General features: G+C 38.5%; 1 long non-coding RNA gene across 1 annotated transcript in view; it reads left to right on the top strand.

Moving 5' to 3' along the window:
- The first annotated feature begins 9,925 nt into the window (after positions 1 to 9,925).
- Positions 9,926 to 22,931, top strand: part of LOC127483503 (uncharacterized) — a 30,326-nt gene continuing 17,320 nt past the window's right edge. The window contains exons 1-2 of the long non-coding RNA XR_007909822.2: positions 9,926 to 10,004; positions 11,415 to 11,545. This is a non-coding gene — a long non-coding RNA (uncharacterized lncRNA). The remainder of the gene's footprint in view (positions 10,005 to 11,414; positions 11,546 to 22,931) is intronic.

The following is a 22,931-nucleotide window of genomic DNA, read 5'->3' as shown; positions in this document are numbered from 1 at the left end:
ACAACAAAGCTCACCCAGCTGCAAATGTCAGTAGTGGCTAGGGTAAGGGATCCAGCACCACCTGGTGTGCTAACATGTGGTATTGCTGCATAGATTTTATATTATGATGCCTACTGTCTGCAGTTTCATTTTACATAAACTAACCTATAAGAATTTCTTTGCTGTGAGGTATTTTAAATGGTTTACAACACATGTAAAGCCGTATCTTACTTCTGAAAATCATCTACACAGTTAATTGGATTCCATTGACCACACTGTACCTTAATCATCTGTACACTTAATAACTGAACAAAGGTTTGACAATTATGTCATGGAGAGGTGCTTCTAATTCCAGGTGACAACTCAGAAATAGTTTTAGGTCCTACTTTTCTCCCATGTTGATATATTTTTGTCTTGGATCATTACTTTCTGCAACCAAAAGACATTTAGGCTTTTTCATGCATCCCTAATGAAGACAATTAAAATACTTGATATATATTATATGGACAGGATCTCTTTTTAATTGTTTATTGTTTGCTTTCGTAGTGATCATTTATAGTAAATGAGCCTTGAAGTTAAAGAGCAGCTTGCTCTTCTGTTTATAATTTATCAATTTAGGTGATACTGACTGTCCTTAAGGGTTCAATCAGGAATTGGGAAACTGGTAAGATTCAATAAGATAATAAATTCTCAAAATTAACAGTTTTCCTTGGCAATTAATCTAAGATAAAAGCATAATTTTCTATACTTCTAAAATGGATTTATTCTAAAATAGTTATATTAGCTTTCTTTGCTACAAAATAATCTGAGAGAACCTGTTTTTTTTTTTAAGATTTTATTTATGTATTTGACAGGTAGAGTTACAGACTGAGAGAGAGAGAGAGAGACAGAGAGAAAGGTCTTCCTTCCATTGGTTCATTCTCCAATGGCTGCCACGGCCGGAGCTGAGCTGATCCGAAGCCAGGAGCCAGGTGCTTCTTACTGGTCTCCCATGTGGGTGCAGGGGCCCAAGCACTTGGGCCATCTTCTTTTTTTTTTAACTTTTATTTAATGAATATAAATTTCCAAAGTACGACTTATGGATTACAATGACTTCCCCCCCATACCGTCCTTCCCACCCACAACCCTCCCCTTTCCCACTCCCTCTCCCCTTCCATTCACATCAAGATTCATTTTCGATTATCTTAATATACAGAAGATCAGCTTAGTATACATTAAGTATGGATTTCAACAGTTTGCTCCCACACAGAAACATAAAGTGAAAAATAATAGATGATTTTTTTAAATGATGATGAAATCAGAGCAGACCTATTTTCATGTTTAATCCCAGTGAGAGTCAAGTTGGGAATTGATAATTTCTTTTTTTTTTTTTTTTACAGAGGATCAGTTTAGTATGCATTAAGTAAGGATTTCAACAGTTTGCACCCCCATAGAAACACAAAGTGAAATATATTGTTTGAGTACTCGTTATAGCATTAAATCTCAATGTACAGCACATTAAGGATAGAGATCCTACATGAGGAGTAAGTGCACAGTGACTCCTGTTGTTGACTTTACCAATTGACACTCCTGTCTATGGCATCAGTAATCTCCCTATGCTCCAGTCATGAGTTTCCAAGGCTATGGAAGCCCTCTGAGTTCTCCGACTCTTATCTTGTTTAGACAAGGTCATAGTCAAAGTGGAGGTTCTCTCCTCCCTTCAGAGAAAGGTACCTCCTTCTTTGAAGACCTGTTCTTTCCACTGGGATCTCACTCACAGAGATCTTTTGCCAGAGTGTCTTGGCTTTCCATGCCGGAAATACTCTCATGAGCTTTTCAGCCAGCTCCGAATGCCTTTAGGGCTGATTCTGAGGCCAGAGTGCTATTTAGGACATCTTCCATTCTATGAGTCTGCTGAGTATCTCACTTCCCATGTTGGATCACTCTCCCCTTTATTTACTCCATCAGTTAGCCATCTTCTATTGCCTTCCCAGGCCACAGCAGAGAGCTGGACTGGAAGAGGAGCAACCAGGACCAGAACTAGAGCCCATATGGGATGCTGGCGCTGCAGGCAGAGGATTAACCTAGTGCGCCATGGTGCCGGCCCCAGAACCTGTTTTTGAAGGAAAGAAGGAAAGAGATTTTTTAGGCTCACAGCTTACAGGATGACAGTGCTGTCAGATGATACTAGTGGATGCCATCACAGAATGCACATGGATGAGCGATCTCACAGGAAGACCCAGGAAGCAGACGGTGAGGCAAAAGAGGAGGGGGAGGCTGAGTGTATATCTGGGCTTTTTAATTTTTTAAAGATTTATTTGTTTATTTTTGAGAAGCAGAATTACAGAGAGAGAGAGAGGGAGCGACAAAGAGAGGTCCTCCACCCACTAATTTACTCCCTGAAGACAGAAACTGCCAGGGTGTTGGGCCAATCTGAGAGCCAACAGCCAGCTTCCAGCAGCCAGGAGCCGTGTGAGTGCCGGGGCTCAAGTACCTGGGCCAACCTCCACTTCTTTCCCAGGCCACTAACAGGGAGCTGGGTCAGATGTGGAGCAGCTAGATCTTGAACCTGTGCCCACTTGGGATGCTGGCACCACGGGCAGAGGCTTGATCTACTCTATCACAATGCCACCCGTCTCCGGCTGTTCTAATCTATCCCTTTGTGAGAACTGATGTCCAACAACATCTCCCAAGACTCAAGCACCTCCCAGGAGAAACACTTTCTAGACACTGTAATTGGATTATGCGTCCACCCTCATATCATCAACATTACTGACGATTAAACTTTTGGATGTGGGAGCCACATTTCATTCAAATTATAGCAATATTTAAGAGTTTGTACTTTCCAAATAATGAAACTTCATGAAACATCTCTCTGCACATGAGTGACAAAATATTAAATTGAACATCATCAAATTTGAGTGTTTTGTGCCTCAAAAAGCACCATTTCTTAACGGGATCATTTTGTTCCTGTGGAATTTCTTGAGCTCCTTATTTATTCTGGGTATTAATCTATTTTATCAGTTGTATACATTGCACATATTTTCTCCTGTTTTGTTGGTCGTCTCTTTGTTGAGGGTGTCCTTTGCCATGCAGAAGCTTCTTGGCTTGATGTAATCTCATTTGTCTGCTTTTGCCTTTATGGCCTCTGCTCCTAGGGCCTTATCCCAGAAGTTTTAGTCTAGACCAATGACTGAGGCATTTTCCTTGTTTTCTTCCAGCAGTTTGGTAGTTTTAGGCCTGATGTTTAGATTCTCGAATAGCGGTGAGTTTTTATTTTAATAGTGTATAAGGTAGGGGTCTTGTGTCATACTTCTGGAAGTATAGATCCAATTTGCCCAGTATCACTTCTTGAAGAGCTGGTCCTTTCTCCAGGGGGAGATTTTAGCTCATTTGTCAAAGATTAGTTGTTGCATATGCACAAATTAATTTCTATTCTGTTCCATTGGTCCACATGCCTGTATTTGTAAAAACACCAGAAAGTTTTGATTATAACTGCCTGATACATGTCTTGAAAACTGATATTGTGATGTTTCTGGCTTTGCTTATATTGTTTAAGATTTGCTTTAGCTATTTGGGGTCTCGTATTTCCATACGGATTTTAAGGTCATTTTCTCTATTTCTGAGAAGAATGTCCTTGGACTTTTGATTGTGAGCTCATTGAAATTGCAAATTGCTTTGGATAGTATGGACATTTTGATGATATTAATACTTCCAATCGAGAAACATGGATCTTTTAAAAAAGATTGAGTGTCTTCTGTTTTATTCCTTAATGTTTTGCAATTTTTACTGGGGAGATCTTTCACATCCTTAATTACATTTAACCCAATGTAATTAAACTTTTATAGCTTTTGGGATTCATACTGATAGTGGAAGTTCTTTCTCAGCTATGGCATTGTTCGCGTACACAAAGGCTTTTGATTTTGGTATGTCATTTTATATCTGCCACTTTACCAAACTCTCTTAAGAGTTCTAGTATTTTCTTAGCACAGTCTTTCAGTTCCCTTATGTATAGGATCATTTCATCTGCAGTGAGGAATAATTTTACTTTCTCCTTTCCCATTTAAGTTGCTTTTATTTATTTTTCTTGTCTAATGGCTCTGGCTAAAACTTCCAGAACTATGTTGGAGGATTAATGGGGAGAGCAGGCATTTTTCAAAGCACTGAGCACCAAAAAGGAAACCTATTAAAGTGAAATGAACACTGTGAGAAACGGTGACTTGATCAGCCCTCGCCCTGACTGTTGATGAGCAACTTGATACGTTATCCCTCTTAGTATTTTTTTTTTGTTCTACTTAATAATTTTGGTTGAATACTGTAATCAATACACAATTCTTCTTAAGTGCTGAAGCTTAACTGAAAAGTGATCGCTGTCAAATGTAAGAGTGGGAATAAGAGAGGGAGGAGATGTACAATTTGGGACATGCTCAAGCTGACTTACCTCAAATGGTAGAGTTAGAAACATACCAGGGGATTCCAATTCAATCCCATCAAGGTGGCATGTACCAATGCCATCTCACTAGTCCCAGTGATCAATTTCTGTTCACAATTGATCATAATGATAGGACTAAGAACCAAAGGGATCACATAAATAAGACAAGTGTCTACAAATACTAGCTGATAGACTAAAAAAGGGAGAGAATGATCCAACATGGGAAGTGAGATACACAGCAGACCCATAGAATGGCAGATGTCCTAAACAGCACTCTGGACTCAGAATCAGCCCTTAAGGCATGCGGATCCAGCTGAAAAGGCCATGAGAGTATTTCAGGCATGGAAAGCCAAGACACTCTGGGGAAAAAAAAAAAAAGAAAAAAACAAAACAACAACAACAAATAAAAAACACCTAAATGAAAGATCTCCACGAGTGAGATCCCAGTGGAAAGAACGGGTCATCAAAGAAGGAGGTACCTTTGTCTGAAGGGAGGAGAGAACTTCCACTTTGGCCATGGCCTTGTCTAAAAATGATCAGAGTCAGTGAACTCAGGGGACTTCCATAGCCTTGACAGCTCATAACAAGAGCCTAGGGTGATTACTGAGGCCATAAACAAGAGTGTCAATTTGTTAAGTCAACAATAGGAGTCACTGTGCACTTACTCCTCATGTCAGATCTTTGTCCTTAGCGTGCTGTACATTGAGATTTAATGCTATAACTAGTACTCAAGCAGTATTTTTCACTTTATGTTTCTGTGTGGGAGCAAACTGTTGAAATGTTTACTTAATGTATGCTAAACTGATCTTCTGTATATAAAGAGAATCGAAAAATGAATCTTGATGTGAATGGAAGGGGAGAGGGAGTGGGAAAGGGGAGGGTTGCGGGTGGGAGGGACGTTATGGGGGGGAAGCCATTGTAATCCATAAGCTGTACCTTGGAAATTTATATTCATTAAATAAAAGTTTAAAAAAAAAAGCATTTAATGCAGATGACCAAAAGACATAGAAAAGACGCCAGGATCACACGGAAACGCAAATATAAGCCACAGTGAGGTTTCATATTACCCCCATATAAAATGACTATAATCAAAAAATCAAAAAAAAATAGAAAATGTCAGTGAGGTAGTGGAGAAATGATATCCTAGTACACTATTAGTGAGAAAGCAAACTAGTAAAACCATTATGCAGGACAACAGAAAGACTCCTCAAAATCTGAAAATAGATCTGCCGTATGACCCAGCCATCCAACTCTTGGGCGTTTACCCAGAGAATGAACTCGGCATATGGCAGAGTTCTCTTTACCTTCATGTTTGCAGCAGCTCAATTCACAACAGCTATGATGTGGAATGAACCCTGATGTCCGTCAACTGATGACGAGATAAGTAAAATGTTGTATATGCTCTCAATGGAACACTACTCAGCCATAAATAAGAATAGCTCCTGACTTTCAAAACAAAATACTGGAGGGAAGCATCATTATGTTCTTAAAACTGCATAGAAAACACATACAATCTATTCCCTTTATATAAATAAATTTAAAACAAGGACATCGAAAACTTGAAAAGACAACCAATAGAAAAATAGAGCATATTTATAACCATATCTACGATCAATAATGTAGATGCATAAAAGTATGTTAATTGGCATTTCTTCAAGGAAGATATAAAAAAAATGAGTGAGTGGAGCAGACATAGCAGGTAAACCCGCCACCTGCAGTGCTGGCATCCCATACGGGGGCTGGCTCGAGTTGGCTGTTCAACTTCTGATTCAGCTCTCTGCTATGGCCTAAGAAAGCAGTAGAAGATGGCCAAAGTGCTTGGGCCCCTGAACCCATGTGGGAGACCTGGAAGAAGCTCTTGGCTTTGGATTGGCGCAGCCCCGGCCATTGTGGCCAATTAGGGAGTAAACTAGTGGATGGAAGATCTCTCTCTCTCTCTCTCTCTCTCTCTCTGCCTCTGCCTCTCTATAATTCTGCCTTTCAAGTAAATACATAAATAAATCATTTTTAAAAAGATGAGTGAGCATATAAAAAGATCAATGAGAGCATTAATCTTCAGACAAATGCAAATAAAACCACATGTGACACCAGTTCACACTCACTGAAATCAAAACATCAGATTGTAGAAAATATACCTGAGGATATGGCAGAATCATGGCCCTCACAACCTGCTGGTGGGGCTGTCAGGTGATACAGTCACTTGAAATAGTTGAGAATTCTTCAAGAGCTTAAACATAGAAGTATCATATAACTCCATAATTTCTCATAATCTTAGAAGGCTTATTGCATCATTATCCTTAATAATGAAAAAATTGAAAAAATTAAAATCATTCAGCTAATACATGACTTTGAAAAAGTTAGATATTCATATGCTGAAATATGTTTTATCCACAAAGGGGATGAAGCAGTGAAACTTGCATGAATCTAAATGCATTATGCTCAAAGGGATAAGTCAGTGATAACAGAGAGTACAATGTATTTTCATTTCATAAGAAGTATCCATAACATGGGTCCACACATATGGAAAGCCAATTATTTATCCTTAGATTGAGGAGGGAACAGTCAAATACTGGGATGATAGCTAAGGGTTCTGTGATTTATTTTATAGATGATACATGTGTTCTAAACCACCAGCAGTATAGTTGTACATATTTGTGAATATACTAAAACCATTGAATACTATTTGCAAAATAAAAAAAAATAAAATGGGGAAACTATGAGCTATTTATGAAAATAAACGGATGAATATTAAAAAAACAAGTAACACCAGGTGGAAGATCCATGTGAAAGGCAACATATTGACTCAAATTATTAGACATTTGCACAAAATCTTAGTTTTGATAACATAATCAATGACTCCCAGAAGAGGGAGTGTAGAATGAAGTAGGTAAAACATGGGAGGGAGTTGAAAAATGTAGCCTGTATGATACGTTGTGGTGGATTCATGATACTGCACATTTGCAAACCAACATAACTTTGTAACACAAATATTTAACCTTAACCTTTGTAAACTCAAAATTTATTTTGGAAACTGAGATATACAAAGATAGAGTTGAATGCATAGAGTGAATGTATAGGTAAAAACAGGGTATATGAATACATAGGTAAATAAACTTCTAAATATTGCCAATTTATGGTAGTAGAGAGAAGGAATAAATACACCATCCCCATTTGGCTATATTTCAGATCCTATGGACTGTAGTAAATATTCTCTTTATTTTCTTCAATCCCCTCTATCCATCATTAACAGCCTTGAGATATTCTGAGCACTTTACTATATACTACAAAAATACTGTTATCTCTTAAAATTCAATAATATCCAGATGTCAATATTGTTAAAATAGAATTTAGAAAATAAATTATGGCGCACTAAATTAATGAGAAATATAACTAGTGTTTGAGTATAATCATCCCCACACATACCTTAGCCTACTGACAGAAGCATGCACTTCCTTGGTTCCTTAGCAACTGCCTCCTGATTTGGCACAGAATTTATCCTGCTGTTCCGTAATTGACAATTGACATCCTCAGTGCATGGTTTAGATTTCCATCCCTGTGGGAGTATGGATTCTTTCATTCATCAATCAAACTCTGAACCTTGTAAAATGTTTGGCACAAAACAGCAACTCGATAGACACACACTTAATTTAATCACCATTCACTTTCTATTCAAGTCTATTGTATACCTTTCCAAGATTATACATGGCTATGCTTACATTCTCTAGCATCATTTGCTGAATTATTAGATTTTACTATCTTTTTCATAACTTTTTTCTCATGGAAATACAATATTTCCCTTTCACAGCCTTAAATCATTCAGTTGCCCACTCTCTCTGACAGCTGCAGCCATTTCTCTCCTCTGCTGCAAGGTGCCCTAACCTTCCCCTGACTGCAGAGCACACATCAATGGTGTTGCCACTTTGATTAATATTATTTTAATGCTCTATATGAGCCGGCATTCTAGTATGGTAGGTAAAGCCACCAACTGCGATACTAGCACCCCTATGGGCACCAGTTCATGTCCTAGCAGCTCCACATCCAATCCAGCTCACTGTTAATGGCCCCTGTCACCCAAGAGGGATAGCTGGATTCAGCTCCTGGCTCCTGGAATCAGCCTGGCCCTGTGCTGGCTATTGTTGTTGGAAGATCTCTCTCTGTCCCTCCCTCTCTCTGTGTACTTGTGACCTATAAATAAATAAATCCTCAAAAAATTTTCTATATGAGTTCTCACAAAATTAGCCTACATTTTTGACCCAAATACATACTCCCCAACGTATAGATTTTGCTAACTGAAAATCACACAATAAACATGTCTCCTTGTTCACTTTTATCTGGCCTGGAAATCACAATTTGATACTCATATTATTTTTGAATTTTCATATCACTTTCTACTAAGGTACTTAAGAAATGTTTTCCAATAGAAACAACTACTATCATTATATTGCAGTTGCTTTTCCTTTATTTTTTCAGAGGTGCGTGTCTCATTCTCATAAGCATACTAGAATTTTAGGTAAAAGTTGAACATTCATTTTCTTTTTTTTTTCTTTTTTATTTTTTGACAGGCAGAGTGGACAGTGAGAGAGAGAGAGAGAGAGAGAGAGAAAGGTCTTCCTCTGCTGTTGGTTCACCCTCCAATGGCCACCGCGGCCCGCGCGCTGCGGCCGGCGCACCGTGCTGATCCGATGGCAGGAGCCAGGTGCTTCTCCTGGTCTCCCATGGGGTGTAGGGCCCAAGCACTTGGGCCATCCTCCACTGCACTCCCTGGCCACAGCAGAGAGCTGGGCTGGAAGAGGGGCAACCGGGACAGAATCCGGCGCCCCAACCGGGACTAGAACCCGGTGTGCCGGCGCCGCTAGGCGGAGGATTAGCCTAGTGAGCCGCGGCGCCGGCTGAACATTCATTTTCATTTTTTTTTTTTACTAACTAGAAAAATTGACTGAGTACAACTCAATGGGGTTTTCGTTCTTAGTGGATTTAGAAGAGAATATTCTTTGGGTATGTTCATGAAAATTACTTGTATACTTAAGTGTTTTTGGTGCCTCTATTGGACTGTTTTTAGAAATAATAATGCAAGTGTTTTTGATTTGTTTGTTTTTTTAGAGTAATTACTTGATTACCACATTATGTAGTATTTTAATCTGCTGGTTACTAATTTTCTATTACAGATGGTATTTTTCTTTTTTAAAAGAAGTATTTATTTATTTGAGAGACCAAATTACAGCGAGAGAGAAAGAGAGAAAGAGAGAAAGAGAGAGAGAGAGAGAGAGAGAGAGGTGTTTTTCATCCACTGGATAACTTCCTGAATGTCCACACAGCCAAAGCTGGGCAGATCAGAGCCAGGAGCCAGGAGCAGGAGCGCTCTCCTGTCTCACACATGGGTGCAGGGGCCCAATGACATTAGTAGGGAGCCGGATCAAAAGTGGAGCAGCTGGGATATAAATGAGTGCCCATACGGAATGACAGCATCACAGGCGGCAGCTTAAACTGCTATGTCACAATGCCAGTACCCATATGTGATGCTGGCACTGCAGATGGCTGTCTTACCCGCTAGGCCACAGTGCTGGCCCCGACAGTGAGATTTTGATAGACCACTGCTCCAACAATGAATAACTAGGTGAGATTACACACACATACACACATACACACATACACATATACATTTGTGTGCACCAGGCAAAAGGAAACCATGGGATAAAAATTTCAGTAAGGGTAAATTTAATATGTGAGCTGGCGTGACATTGTGTCTTTCAGTTTCACTGCTACTGAGTTCTCAGTAACTCATTTTAACTTCTTTGCTTTGTATCAATTTGTTTGAATGTGCCACCATGTGCATTACTTGTCCCATCTCTGTGCGTTCTCAATGTCTGGAAAATGGTTTAAACTTCAGCAGAGAGAGAGATAGAAGTGATCTCTTTGCATGGGGAAGGCTGAATTTTTACAGAGTCCTCTTTTTGCCTTAGATTCAGCCAAAATATAACCACAACCACCACCCAGCTATCATGGGACAATGATGTGAAGACAAACCAATTTCTATTATTTTGAGAACCCTCTAGTTGGGTATCTTTGTTATAGCTGAATACCCTTTCATCTGGGTTATATATTAAATATTTGTCAAATGTTGAATGGAGTAGTTCCGTAAGGACACCTACAGTGTGTGCTGGTGGGTCACCATTTGAACATTGTACAGTAAGGAAATCATAATTGCATTCTGAAAAAATTATGGCACTTGCTATGCCATTGAAAAAACTGTTACAATTAATTCCTTAGAAAACTACTGAAAGTAATCAGAATGCCAGCTTACAAGTCTTAATGGTGGAAGTAGATATCTTGTTAAAAAGTTCAATGAAGCTGCATAGATCAAAATAAGAGTTTTCAGATTACTAAGCTGATTATTAATCTAATTACTATTGAATAAAGCAAATTTAAGACAGTCATAGACCACACCAAACATGAGGGCTCTCTGAAAGGCCATAGACAATATGTATTATGAAAAAGCTACACATATATTTCAAAAATTTTTACACAAAAGTAAACTTTTTTATGATTTATTTATTTATTTGAAAGTCAGAGTAACAAAAACAGAGGGGAAGCAAGGGAGAGAGAAAAATCTTACATTGATGGTTCACTCCCCAAATGGCTACAATGACTGGGGCTGGGCCAGGCTTTCCTAGGCATATTAGCAGGGAGCTGGATAGGAAGTGGAGCAGCTGGGAAAAGAACTGGTACCCACAGGGGATGCTAGCACTGCAGGCATCAGCTTTAAATGCTGCGCTACAGTACTGGCCCCGCAAACTAGACATCTTTTGCTTCCATTTCCCATCCTATTGAAGAATATGTAATAGATTTAAGAGCTGTGGCCAGAAAAGGTTTTAATATGTGGTAACTTTCAGAATATCTAGAAATTACTGTTGGTATTAAGTAATAACAAATTTATCATAGTCAGCCAGCTGGATAACTCATCGGATATTGTTACTTTCAGGAAGCCATGGTTATGTAACTAAGTATCGGATATTGTTACTTTCAGGTAGCCATGGTTAGGTAACAGTTTGTAACACTGCAATCTGAGTGGAAATAGTAATTGTCTTTGCCTGATCCTGGCCTTCAAACATCGGTCTTGTGATCTTCTCCCCTTCTTCCTCCTGCTTCACAGACAAGGTATGTAACCAGGTTTGTTCCTGCAGAGCACAGTAGTTTTGGACGTGGTGGTAGAGACACCAAATGAAATTAAAATGTTTCACTTAATGGTCTCAAAAATGAAGTTCTTTTGACCATTGTGCATTTCCTGGATACCATGTGACAGATATGCGTTTCTATTTTGTCAAAACCTCAGTATTGTATGTCTTTGAATAGAGGAATTTAAATGAAGTAATACAGAATTATCACTTGAATTTGAAATGTTTGTATTTATACCAACTAGAAGTACTAGTGAGTTAATGCTTCACTCAATTTTTCCAATATGTGTGTCTTTCAGAAATTTATCAACTGCATAGTCCAGAAGAGCACATTTGCTTCCTGGCAGAGTATAGTTTTTTAGGGGGACGGTTTTGTACATGTTTTACTCTAATAATTCAGCTGGCGAAAGTGATTGTTTTCCAACAAGAATGATATATGTGTGTACATATGTATGAATGTGCATATATGTATGTGTGAATATGTGTGTCTGCACATGTGCAAGTATGTATGTGTGTATGCATGTGTATTGTATCTAAGCATACACATATGTGGACAGGTGCATGCGTGTCCTGGTATGGACGTTCATATCATTTATGTGCATGCATGTGTCTGTGTATAGATCTATGTTTTCAAATCTTTGTAATTTCCTTTGTTAAGGACTAGAAATTATTAAAAGGATGCAGTCTTGTCATTTGCAACATAGATGGAACTGGAGGTCATTATGTTCAGTGAAATAAGCCAAGAACAGAAAACAAGCATCACATGATTTTGCTCATGTATGGCGTTTAAAAAAGTTTTTCTTCATAGAAGCAAATAATACAATGGCACTTGTAGTGGGCATTGTGGTTCTGCAGGTTAAGCATCCTCTCAGGACACCTGCATGCCACATGGCAAGGCTCCTGTGAGTCCCACGTCCTTTGCTTCTGATCTAGCTTCACACTAATATATGCTGAGAGGCAGCAGGTGATGGCCCAAGTGCTTAGTCCTCTGTTAGACAGCTGGTAGACCTGGATGGGGTTCCAGGCTCCTGGCTTCAGTGTGGTCCTGCCCTGGCTGTTGCTGGCATTTGAAATGAACCAGCAGATGGATGATCTCACTGTTTCTCTACCTGTTGAAAAGGCAAAAATAAACGAACCCTAAAATGCATACACATACACACACATGTATATGTACATAGAAATGCATGGATATAATGGTGGTTACCAGAGGCTGAGCAGGAAAGAGGGAGGGAGTGATGGGGAAATGTTGATTAATAGGTTCTAGGCTATAGCTGTATAGAAGCAAAACACTCTGAATTTCTATTACACAGTACAATAAATATAAAAAATTTTAATATACTGCATATTTCTCTATCTTAAAAAACAAGTAAAGTTGAAGATATGATTTTGGATGTTGGCATCAAAAAGAAATTTTAAATATGGAGTGGACCAGTGAATAGAAGATCTTGCTCTGTCTTGTTCCCTCCCTCCCTTCCTCTCTTCCTCCCTCTCTATCATTCTGCCTTTAAAATATATAAATAAAAAACCTCTTAAGAAAATTAGTGTCTGGGGGTAGGTGCTTGTTGCAGTGGTTAAGACATCACTTTGAGGCCATATCCCATGGAGCAGTGCTGGCTTCAAGTCCTGGCTCTGAGCAGATTCTAGCTTCCTGCTAATTGTGCATCCTGGAAGACAGTAGGGATCTCTCAAGTAGTTGGATTCCCACCATCCAAATGGGTATCCACCCTGGTTGTTGTGAGCATTTGGATTGTAAATCAGGGGATGGGAGATTTCTGTCTGTCTGTCTAATTGCTATTCCCTGACTCTACATCTCTCTCAAATAAATACAGTTTATGAATAAATAAAACCAAAAATCAAATTTATCTTAAAATTTCAAGGGCATAGTTCAGTGATTTAACTGGGTTTCCATTGTTGTGTAACAGACCTCTAGAAAACTTTTTTCCTGCCAGTTCCAAACATAACATAATATAAATAAGCTGAAATGGAAGTGTGGTTGTAAATGTGTACTTATGTGCACAAACATTAAATGCACAGTGCAAACCATAGAGTAACTTTGACTATGTCTTTGAATAAGAAAACCTAAACTAAGTACCAGGGTATAGCAGGTTTGAACATGATATAAAGCTCAAAAGTGCAGTTTACAATTAAAAAATATTTTATACACTGCAAAATTAATGGATTACGTCACATTGATAGGTACTAAACTCATTAACATTAAAATTTTCTAACTATAACAGAGTATGGAAAATATAAAAAGCCCCCTAAAAATTTTGGTATTTACATAAACACACCAAGGAGTTCTTTTCCTTCACAAAGTTTATTCCAATATCAACAAACATGTGCTTTTGGGAAATATATTTAAATATACTTAAATGCAAGCCATATTTTCTAAAACTTTTAAACAAAACATAATTGGTGACCAGTGCCGTGGCTCACTAGGCTAATCCTCTCCGCCTTGTGGCACCGGCACACCAGGTTCTAGTCCTGGTCGGGGCGCTGGATTCTGTCCTGGTTGCCCCTCTTCCAGGCCAGCTCTCTGCTGTGGCCAGGGAGTGCAGTGGAGGATGGCCCAAGTGCTTGGGCCCTGCACCCCATGGGAGACCAGGAGAAGTACCTGGCTCCTGCCATCAGATCAGCGCGGTGCGCCGGCCACAGCGCGCCGGCCGCGGCGGCCATTGGAGGGTGAACCAACGGCAAAGGAAGACCTTTCTCTCTGTCTCTCTCACTGTCCACTCTCCCTGTCAAAAAATAAAAAATTAAAAAAAATTAAAAAACATAATTGGCATTTAAAATTTTAGCTATTGCAAAAACTTGTAATGATTTCTTAACAGTATTTTCACATAAAACATAATATAAAAATTATGATTAACTAGAGTTCATATAGGAGATAAGAATCTTACAATGCAAAATGTAATAGGATAATGAAATATGCAAAAAGAAACATTGCAGGAAGTTAGTAGATTGTCAGAATTTTAAAACATGTACTTTAGAATATACACGTGAAAATTACTGGGTTATCAAATAGCATTTTAAGTGGCATATATTTAAAAGATACATGACATTACTAAGGGTGCAGGAGCCCAAGCACTTTGGGCATATTCCACAGCTTTGCCGGGCCAGAGCAGAGAGCGAGATTGGAAATGGAGCAGCCAGGACTTGAACTGGCGTCCATATGGGATGCTGGCACTGCAGGCAGTGGCTGTACTCATTACACTACAGTGCCAGCCCCTATTTTTTTTTTTTTTTTGACAGGCAGAGTGAGAGACAAAGAGAGACAGAGAGACAGAGAGAGAGACAAAGAGAAAGGTCTTCCTTTGCCGTTGGTTCACCCTCCAATGGCCGCCGCGGCCTGCGCACCGCGCTGATCCGAAGGCAGGAGCCAGGTACTTATCCTAGTCTCCCATGGGGTGGAGGGCCCAAGCACTTGGGCCATCCTCCACTGCACTCCCTGGCCACAGCAGAGAGCTGGCCTGGAAGAGGGGCAACCAGGACAGAATCCGGCACCCTGACCGGGACTAGAACCCGGTGTGCTGGCGCCACAAGGCGGAGAATTAGCCTAGTGAGCAGCGGCGCCAGCCCTAGCCCCTATATTTTCATTATACATGGCTATATACATAGCTGAGGTGTGTTGTGATGTTTTCACATTTGTAAAACATTAAATTAAATTAAATGCTAAATTGTGAAATGACAATATAAGCTAAGGGGAAGTTCATTAATCAGCGTGTACATTTGTTACAAAGACAACCTTGAAGTGTGGAAACTAAAACAGCTCATCAGCTATATTTCACAGAAAAAAAGGCAAGAAAATTGTTAATATGTGAATACACATGTATATAATATATAATTTTGCCATACAAATTGGCATAGGTATATGCTTTCTGGGAATAAAATAAATCAAATATACCCAATGACAATTTAAATTTAATTGCATCTATTGCTTAAATCCTATTAGACTTTAAATAATCAATACTTGCTACTACAAGGTATATGATTTCTATAACTTTGTATAATGTAGAAAAATGTGGAGGAAAGTGTTTAGTTTAATAAGGAATTTTATATTTAATTCTTGGAAATTCATTGAGGCTGGCACCACGGCTCAATAGGGTAATCCTCCGCCTGCGGCGCCAGCACACCAGGTTCTAGTCCCAGGCCGGGTGCCGAATTTTGTCCCGGTTGCTCCTCTTCCAGTCCAGCTCTCTGCTGTGGCCTGGGAATGCAGTGGAGGATGGCCCAGGTCCTTGGGCCCTGCACCCGCATGGGAGACCAGAAGAAGCACCTGGCTCCTGGCTTCAGATCTGCGCAGTGCCAGCTGTAGGGGCCATTTGGGGAGTGAACCAACAGAAGGAAGACCTTTTCCTCTGTCTTTCTCTCACTGTCCACTCTGCCTGTCAAAAAAAAAAAAAAAATCATTGACTCTTTTTTCAAAGAGCATATTTACAATATGAACTGAAATTGTGTGTTAATGACTACACATGTGGAAATTGAGAGTGGGAAGTAGCATGACTATCAAAGCTTGAACTAATTATCCAAAACATGAGAAAAATGAGGTCACTCTAGGTTAATTCGTGTGTTAAACAGGAGCCTAAAAATCAGAATTCCTTATATCCAAGCCAACTTCTCTTTCCATATGAGTGACCTCTAAAGGTAGAAGAAAATGCTCCAAAACAGTAGGTATTCATCTCAGACTCATTTTTAGATAATCAAAATATGCTAGGATACTTAGAAATTGCATTTTAATTATTAAAATGTGAATCAATGTAAATGAGTTGACATCACACAGTTCCCTGGGTTTCTGTCTGCTGGAGATGCTGTTGACAGGTCATCAGTAAGAGGACTTTGAGACTAGGATTCTTTGTCGTCTTTCAACTCTGAGTAATTCCATGATAAGAAAGCTGAACACCTGGTATCATCTTTTTTTTTCTAATTTTTTGTTGTAATTTTTTGGTTATAAAGTTTTTCTAATTTTTCAAGATCCCTAAATTATAGACTTTGATGTAACCCACTAACTAAACTTTCCAGGTTTTTGTGTAATGATATACAATTTTATGTTTGGTTATGGATGATTTGTTTACTGATAAAATACCAGCTTCTCACAGCATCTTAAAATGAGTAAGCCTATTTTTGCCTGGTGATATGCATCTGTTTTCTAAGTTCATACAATGAATTTTACTGCTGAAATGAAAATACGAACGTTCACAAATTGAATATTAAGAGAAGACAGATTTCTTCCCACTGTTTTTGGATGAGATGCTGACAATGAGCAGTGGGAGGTAAATCCATCTAAATGTCATTCAGTGAGGTCTTCCTGTCTATTGTCTAAAAAGCAGGAAGCTACAGAAACTACTGCTGCAAAAATGTGTAAAATCATGTGCCTTTAGGTTTCTATGGCTTCTTTCTCTCTTTTTGAATATTAGTATAATCAAGTAGAAGTTCAAAACAATGTTTTCAGGTAATATTCACAAAGTCATGGATGGAAAATAATATATAATTTCTGTTAGCCATTAATTCAGATATTATTATGCTGAGTGATCCAATTTGCTCACAAAAATTTAACATTAGATAATCGATTCACATACTTCACTATGTATACTTCTTCCAAAATAATGGAAAGAAGAAAAATTTACAATATTTTTAAAAAGGCATACAGGAAAAAATTTGTTATAATATTGAAATAAAAGTTATACATCTCATCTAAGCTTAAACATAATATAAAGATATAATACATGTCCTGGGTTAATTATAGCTTACTATCTTTGCATATCTGATGTCACGGATTTATATAGATTATTGTAGTTGAAAATGAAATAACTAAGCCGGCGCCGTGGCTCAATAGGCTAATCCTCCACCTTGCGGCGCCGGCACACCGGGTTCTAGTCCCGGTTGGGGCGCCGGATTCTGTCCCGGTTGCCCCTCTTCCAGGCCAGCTCTCTGCTGTGGCCAGGGAGTGCAGTGGAGGATGGCCCAGGTGCTTGGGCCCTGCACCCCATGGGAGACCAGGAAAAGCACCTGGCTCCTGGCTCCTGCCATCGGATCAGCGCGGTGCGCCGGCTGCAGCGGCGGCCATTGGAGGGTGAACCAACGGCAAAGGAAGACCTTTCTCTCTCTGTCTCTCTCTCACTGTCCACTCTGTCAAAAATTTAAAAAAAAAAAAAAAAAAAAAAAAAAAAGAAAATGAAATAACTATATAGAAAAGACTTGCTTAACAGTTATTTATTTACCTGATTGAAGAGGAAGAGGCAAAATACTTGGTAAATATGCAAAATTTACTGTTAAACAGAACATCTTATGTTCCCAGATTAAGAAACTATCGCTGTTCTATTCAAGGTACATTATACTTAATGACAAAAAGAGACGAACATGAAAATTACTGACCCTGGAGTGCTAAATCCTGGATTTGCATCCTGATCTTGCTGTAAATTTGAATACAATCCCAAACTATACTGAAAAGTAATCCTCTTCATACAAATAGCAGAACTTCATGTGGGGCTTTGAAATGAAAAGCTTTTGAACTCCTTGTGTATCTTAAGGAAAAGTAAAACATAATCAGTACTGTGTTTTAGAAAGATTTTTCTAAGGGCAGGCGCTGTGGCATAGTAGGCTAAGCTTCTGCCTGAGCACTGCATCCCATATGGGCTCTAGTTCTAGTCCTGGCTGCTCCTCTTCAGATCCTGCTCTCTGCTATGGCCTGGGGAAGTCCTCTGCACCCACATGGGAGACCCAGATGAAACCCCTGACTTCTAGCTTCAGATCAACACAGTTCTAGCCCATGGGGCCATTTGAGGAGTGAACCAGTGGGTGGAAGACTTTTCTCTCTGTCTCTCCCTCTCTCTATCTGTAACAATACCTCTCAAATAAATGATCTTAAAAAAAGATTATTCTAGGAACAATGAAGCAATGGATTGAGAAGGATCCATAAAGGAGTGTACATATCTGTAAGGACACAATGCACTCTTTACATCTGAAGTAATGGGCATCTAGCTAATGTAGAGACTTGAGTGACAGAGAAAGGGATCAATAAGGAAGATAGTAGAGTCAAATGGACATTAACAAACATTTGTACAGTATTTTACATATGCAGAAGTGAGGCACAGGAGGTTTAAAATAATTTCCCCTGGGTCATATGGACTACTCCCAGAATCCATGGACATAATCACTACTGTTTATTCACAAAGTTAGCCACATATAGTAGATAAACAACACAAAGACGAGAAATGTTTCCACATTCCATGTGTAATGTAGCTAACTGTGTGGTGGTAGGATTCACTGGAGCACAAATTATTTGCCAATAAGTCAAGTAATGACAGTACTCTGACTTCATGTGAGACAGGATTTTAGGGAACCAGGTTCGTGTTTTGTCTCTATAAGACTCAGAATGGAAATGTAGATTCCAGTTGGGATAGACCAGTCTTCTGTCAGTAAAAACAAAACTATAGTAGCAGGGCCACCGATGTATTCTTACAGAATCTGCTCAGATTTGGCATTTGCCATTTTGTTTAAAAATATAATCTAACCTACACTAATATTAAGGTCAAAAGAATTATCCAACCACAGGAAGAGCCACAAGACTAAAATCCCATAAACACAGTCCAGATGGAAAAGGGAAGATTGTATTTTGCTCTAAAGCAAAGCGTAACCTATAGAGGTAAGACAATTCTGTCTGCAAGAATAAGCTGAGGAAAATGAAAATGTCTTGAGGGTGGCGTTTTGTCTAGAAGTTAAGATTGCTGCATTACAATCAGAATATTTATATTCAATTCTTGGCTCTGGCTCCTGCTTCCAAATTCCTGCCCATGTAGACCATTAGGAGATAGAATGTGATGTCTCAAGTAGTTGGGTCCCTGCTTCCCACATGGGAGACCTACACTGAGGCCATTAAGAGCATTTGAGGTGTGAAACAGCAATTGGAAGATCTCTCTCTGACTCCTTGTCCCTGTTTCTCTGCTTTGCATTATTAAAAATCTTGGACAGAATTGCGCTAAGTAGATGCAAGGAAAAATAATGAGATTTCTCTGAGACAACTTTGTAGAGATTCTTTCTTGACTTACATCAGGCAATTAGAAACAAGTTTACCAGCATTCCTTGGAATAACATTGAAGAGTAGAGAAGTAGTAGTTTCTGAAAGAAAGACTTACAGAGAAAGATTAGGGATGGAGCAAAATTAATGATGTCATTGCCCAGATCATAATGAAAACACAGTGTTTAAAAGACTGTGAGAGATAATTGTTGATTACATCTCTAATCATAGACAAGTAAAAGTAATAGTTTTTTTCTCTAATATACGACATGTTACCATCATGCATCATGATGTTTATAATGTTTAATATTAGTGGAACCTAACATAACCATGATGGAGACAAGAGACAGATTCTTAATAGAGAAAGGTAGGGTGTGACAAGGACCAATGAGGAAGATCAATGTAAGCACCAGAGGAGGCCACATCAGCCAATGGCCATGACCACTGTGACCCTGTTGGAGCATTCGATCAACTTCCTCAAGCAAAAAGAGTTACTCAGGCTTTGACCTCCCAGGGACTCCATCTCCAGAGCACCTCCCAACAAGCACTTCAGCTTCACCTCATTAGCATATCAAACACAGCAAAGGTGATTCTGGCAGCTGCGACCTGATTGGCTCATCATATGCACCACCGTATTAGCATACATAGTAAGAAATCCAGGAAGATTCCTCACTTAAAAATATGAAAACCTGTACATACCACCACTTCTTTGGCTACCCATTTTGGAAACTCTTGCTATCACTTCCAGGAGCTTTCTCTTTCTCTTTCTTTTCCAATTTCCCCTTTTTTCCCTCACTTCATAAACTTCCTTTGCATAGGTTTAACTCTTCATGGTCATGAGACAAAGACCTGACAGAGACAAAGAGTTTTAGAATAATAGGCCTCTAACAATCGAAGCTATAAAATTTCTACAGACTCAGCAGAAAGAAAATCTGCAACATGCATGTTAGAAGTATTAGGATAATCTTTAGGGGTTATAACTATTGAATTTACTTTCTATAATGTTTTATTTAGTTCCTGTTGTTTTACATTGGTATCAGAGTAATTAAAATGACATTTTTTTAGCATTTTCACTTATATAATTGCTTCTGATGATACTGAACCAAATAATAGCATACTAAAATTGATATTTTTTCTTTAAAAATGAGAAAATCTGCTATAAGTTATGCTCCATAGTTCCTCAGAAGAATAAATCACCTGTGTGTTAGTATATGAGAAATAAACAGAGAACTTCAGTAAAGATGCATAAAATTCTTTCAGGTTTAGTAATAAAAGCATCCACCATGTTGTTGGTTTAAGCAGCGTTAATGGAGTAAGGGGAGCCGAAGTCTGAATGCAATGCATGAGGCGTGTATAAGAATGAAGCAACCTGTTTGCAGACAGTACATGAAAGAGGAGGTTAGTTATGTGTGGCAGCTTGTAAGAACTTCCCTTCGGATAACTTTTGAATACTTAAAATATAATCCCTTTTATTCATTTGACTAAATTTAGAAGAGGTGGAAATATCACCTCTCCATCCCTCAAAAAAACATGTAATATAAGGACAAATGAAGCAATTCCATAAAGATTAAGTAGATAATGAAATGCAAGGCACATATGAATAAGGTATTCAGGGGGAAAACACACACATTTATTCACTGAAATAGAAAAAAAGCCCAGTCTGCATACAGGTAAGGTACTCCAAGGGGAAGAATGTGGACAGAGTGCACTTCTGATGCCTTCTACTTTCTCACTGAAGTGATAGTTATATTAATTTCCGAGAGATACTGTGTAACCAGTGCAGTAAAGCCTATCTGAAGAGGTAGGACATTTTGGCATGATCTCTGTAGTACTATCAGTTAACAATATTATTTAATACAGATAGTGAGCTATAAATAACCTCCTATATCTTACTTAGTCAACATTCCAGTACTGTTTTATGTTTGATTCCTAAATGAAGTGTGAAGTTCACAGAAAATAGCACAGTTAAGTAAAAGGATGCATTTATGATTAAGCTTTTGTTTATAATTGACATGTAAAGTCATCCAAGGTTAATAATAAGACAGTGATCAGAGTTACGAATCATTGGGACCCTGCTTTGGGTGTGGGGTGCTTAAGAGAGATGTGACTGATAACTTGGCAGAAAGCAAAGAGTTTATTATTCTTTAAAGAAGCAAGGGAACAAGGGAAGCAGTAAAAAAGGAAAATGAGGCAATGAAAGGAGACAACATTGTCATTGAACATGGGCAGAGCTGCTGCTGCTGAGACTTGCTGGGAAGCCCTTGAAACAGTTTTGTCATCAATTTTATTATTAGAACATTAAGATATTTTAGGAACCTTTAGTAGTTAAGAAAATAGGCATAAATGATAATAAAATTTTGTACCTATCTATGAAATGAAGATGATTTTACTAAACTTTTTACTGTAGATCTTCCCACACCTACAGCTTTTGAGTCATAGCTGTGATTCACATTTTTAATACTATCTTAATGGTCTCTAACTTAAAAAATTAACTGAAGAGTATACTTAAAGAGAATGAAAATTAAAAAAAAAACACTTTTACATTCCAAAAATATAAAACTATTATTTCTCACTGCAATACTTGATTTTTACAGTTTTCTTCTTTCTGAATTCCTATTCAACTTTCAGAAAAAGCTTTTTTTTTATAAAGAAATCTGTGAAAATTGTCAAACACTTCATTCACTATATCACGTTGCTGACATCATGTTGTAGAAAGCTCTGCCAGTTAAGGTACTATACAGAATTGTGCTTGTTCAAATGTGTTTTATTTTTATTATATATGTTTTATTGATAGTGGGTAAATTCTTTGACATTGTGTTGGCATCTTATTTCCCACTGTGTCCTATGCACATCGTAAGCATTTGGTAAAGGTTTAACAATTCAGAATTTAACACAAGAGTTTAAACTGAGAGAAGATAAAGAGAAGACCTGATGTGTGTGCCAGAACAGATAAAAAAAAAAAAAAAAAAAGTCCTTCACATTTCAGTCCTTATATAGACTCAATAGACACTAGGAACAGTTTGTTCAATATTCATTATTATTGCAAATAAGGAAAAAGGAGTAATAAAGTACAATTAAAAAAAGCATAAAGAGCTACTTACTGGAGTACAAAAACTAAATGAGGTTCCTTTAAAAAATTATTTATTTATTTGGAAGGCAGAGGCAAAGAGAGGTCCTCTATCCACTGGTTCACTCCCCAGATAGCTGCAAAGGCTGAGCTGTGCTGATCTTAAGCCAGGAGCCAGTAGCTTCTTACAGGCTCCCAGTGTGGGTACAGGGTCCTAAGGACGTGGGCCATCTTGTACTGCTTTCCCAGGCCATAGCAGAGAGCTGGATCGGAAGTGGAGCAATCAGG

This window comes from Oryctolagus cuniculus, chromosome 13 (genome assembly GCF_964237555.1).
Source record: "Oryctolagus cuniculus chromosome 13, mOryCun1.1, whole genome shotgun sequence".
Lineage (NCBI taxonomy): Eukaryota > Metazoa > Chordata > Mammalia > Lagomorpha > Leporidae > Oryctolagus > Oryctolagus cuniculus.
Note: the sequence above shows the minus strand (reverse complement) of the source record. Positions and strands in the feature narration are given on the sequence as shown.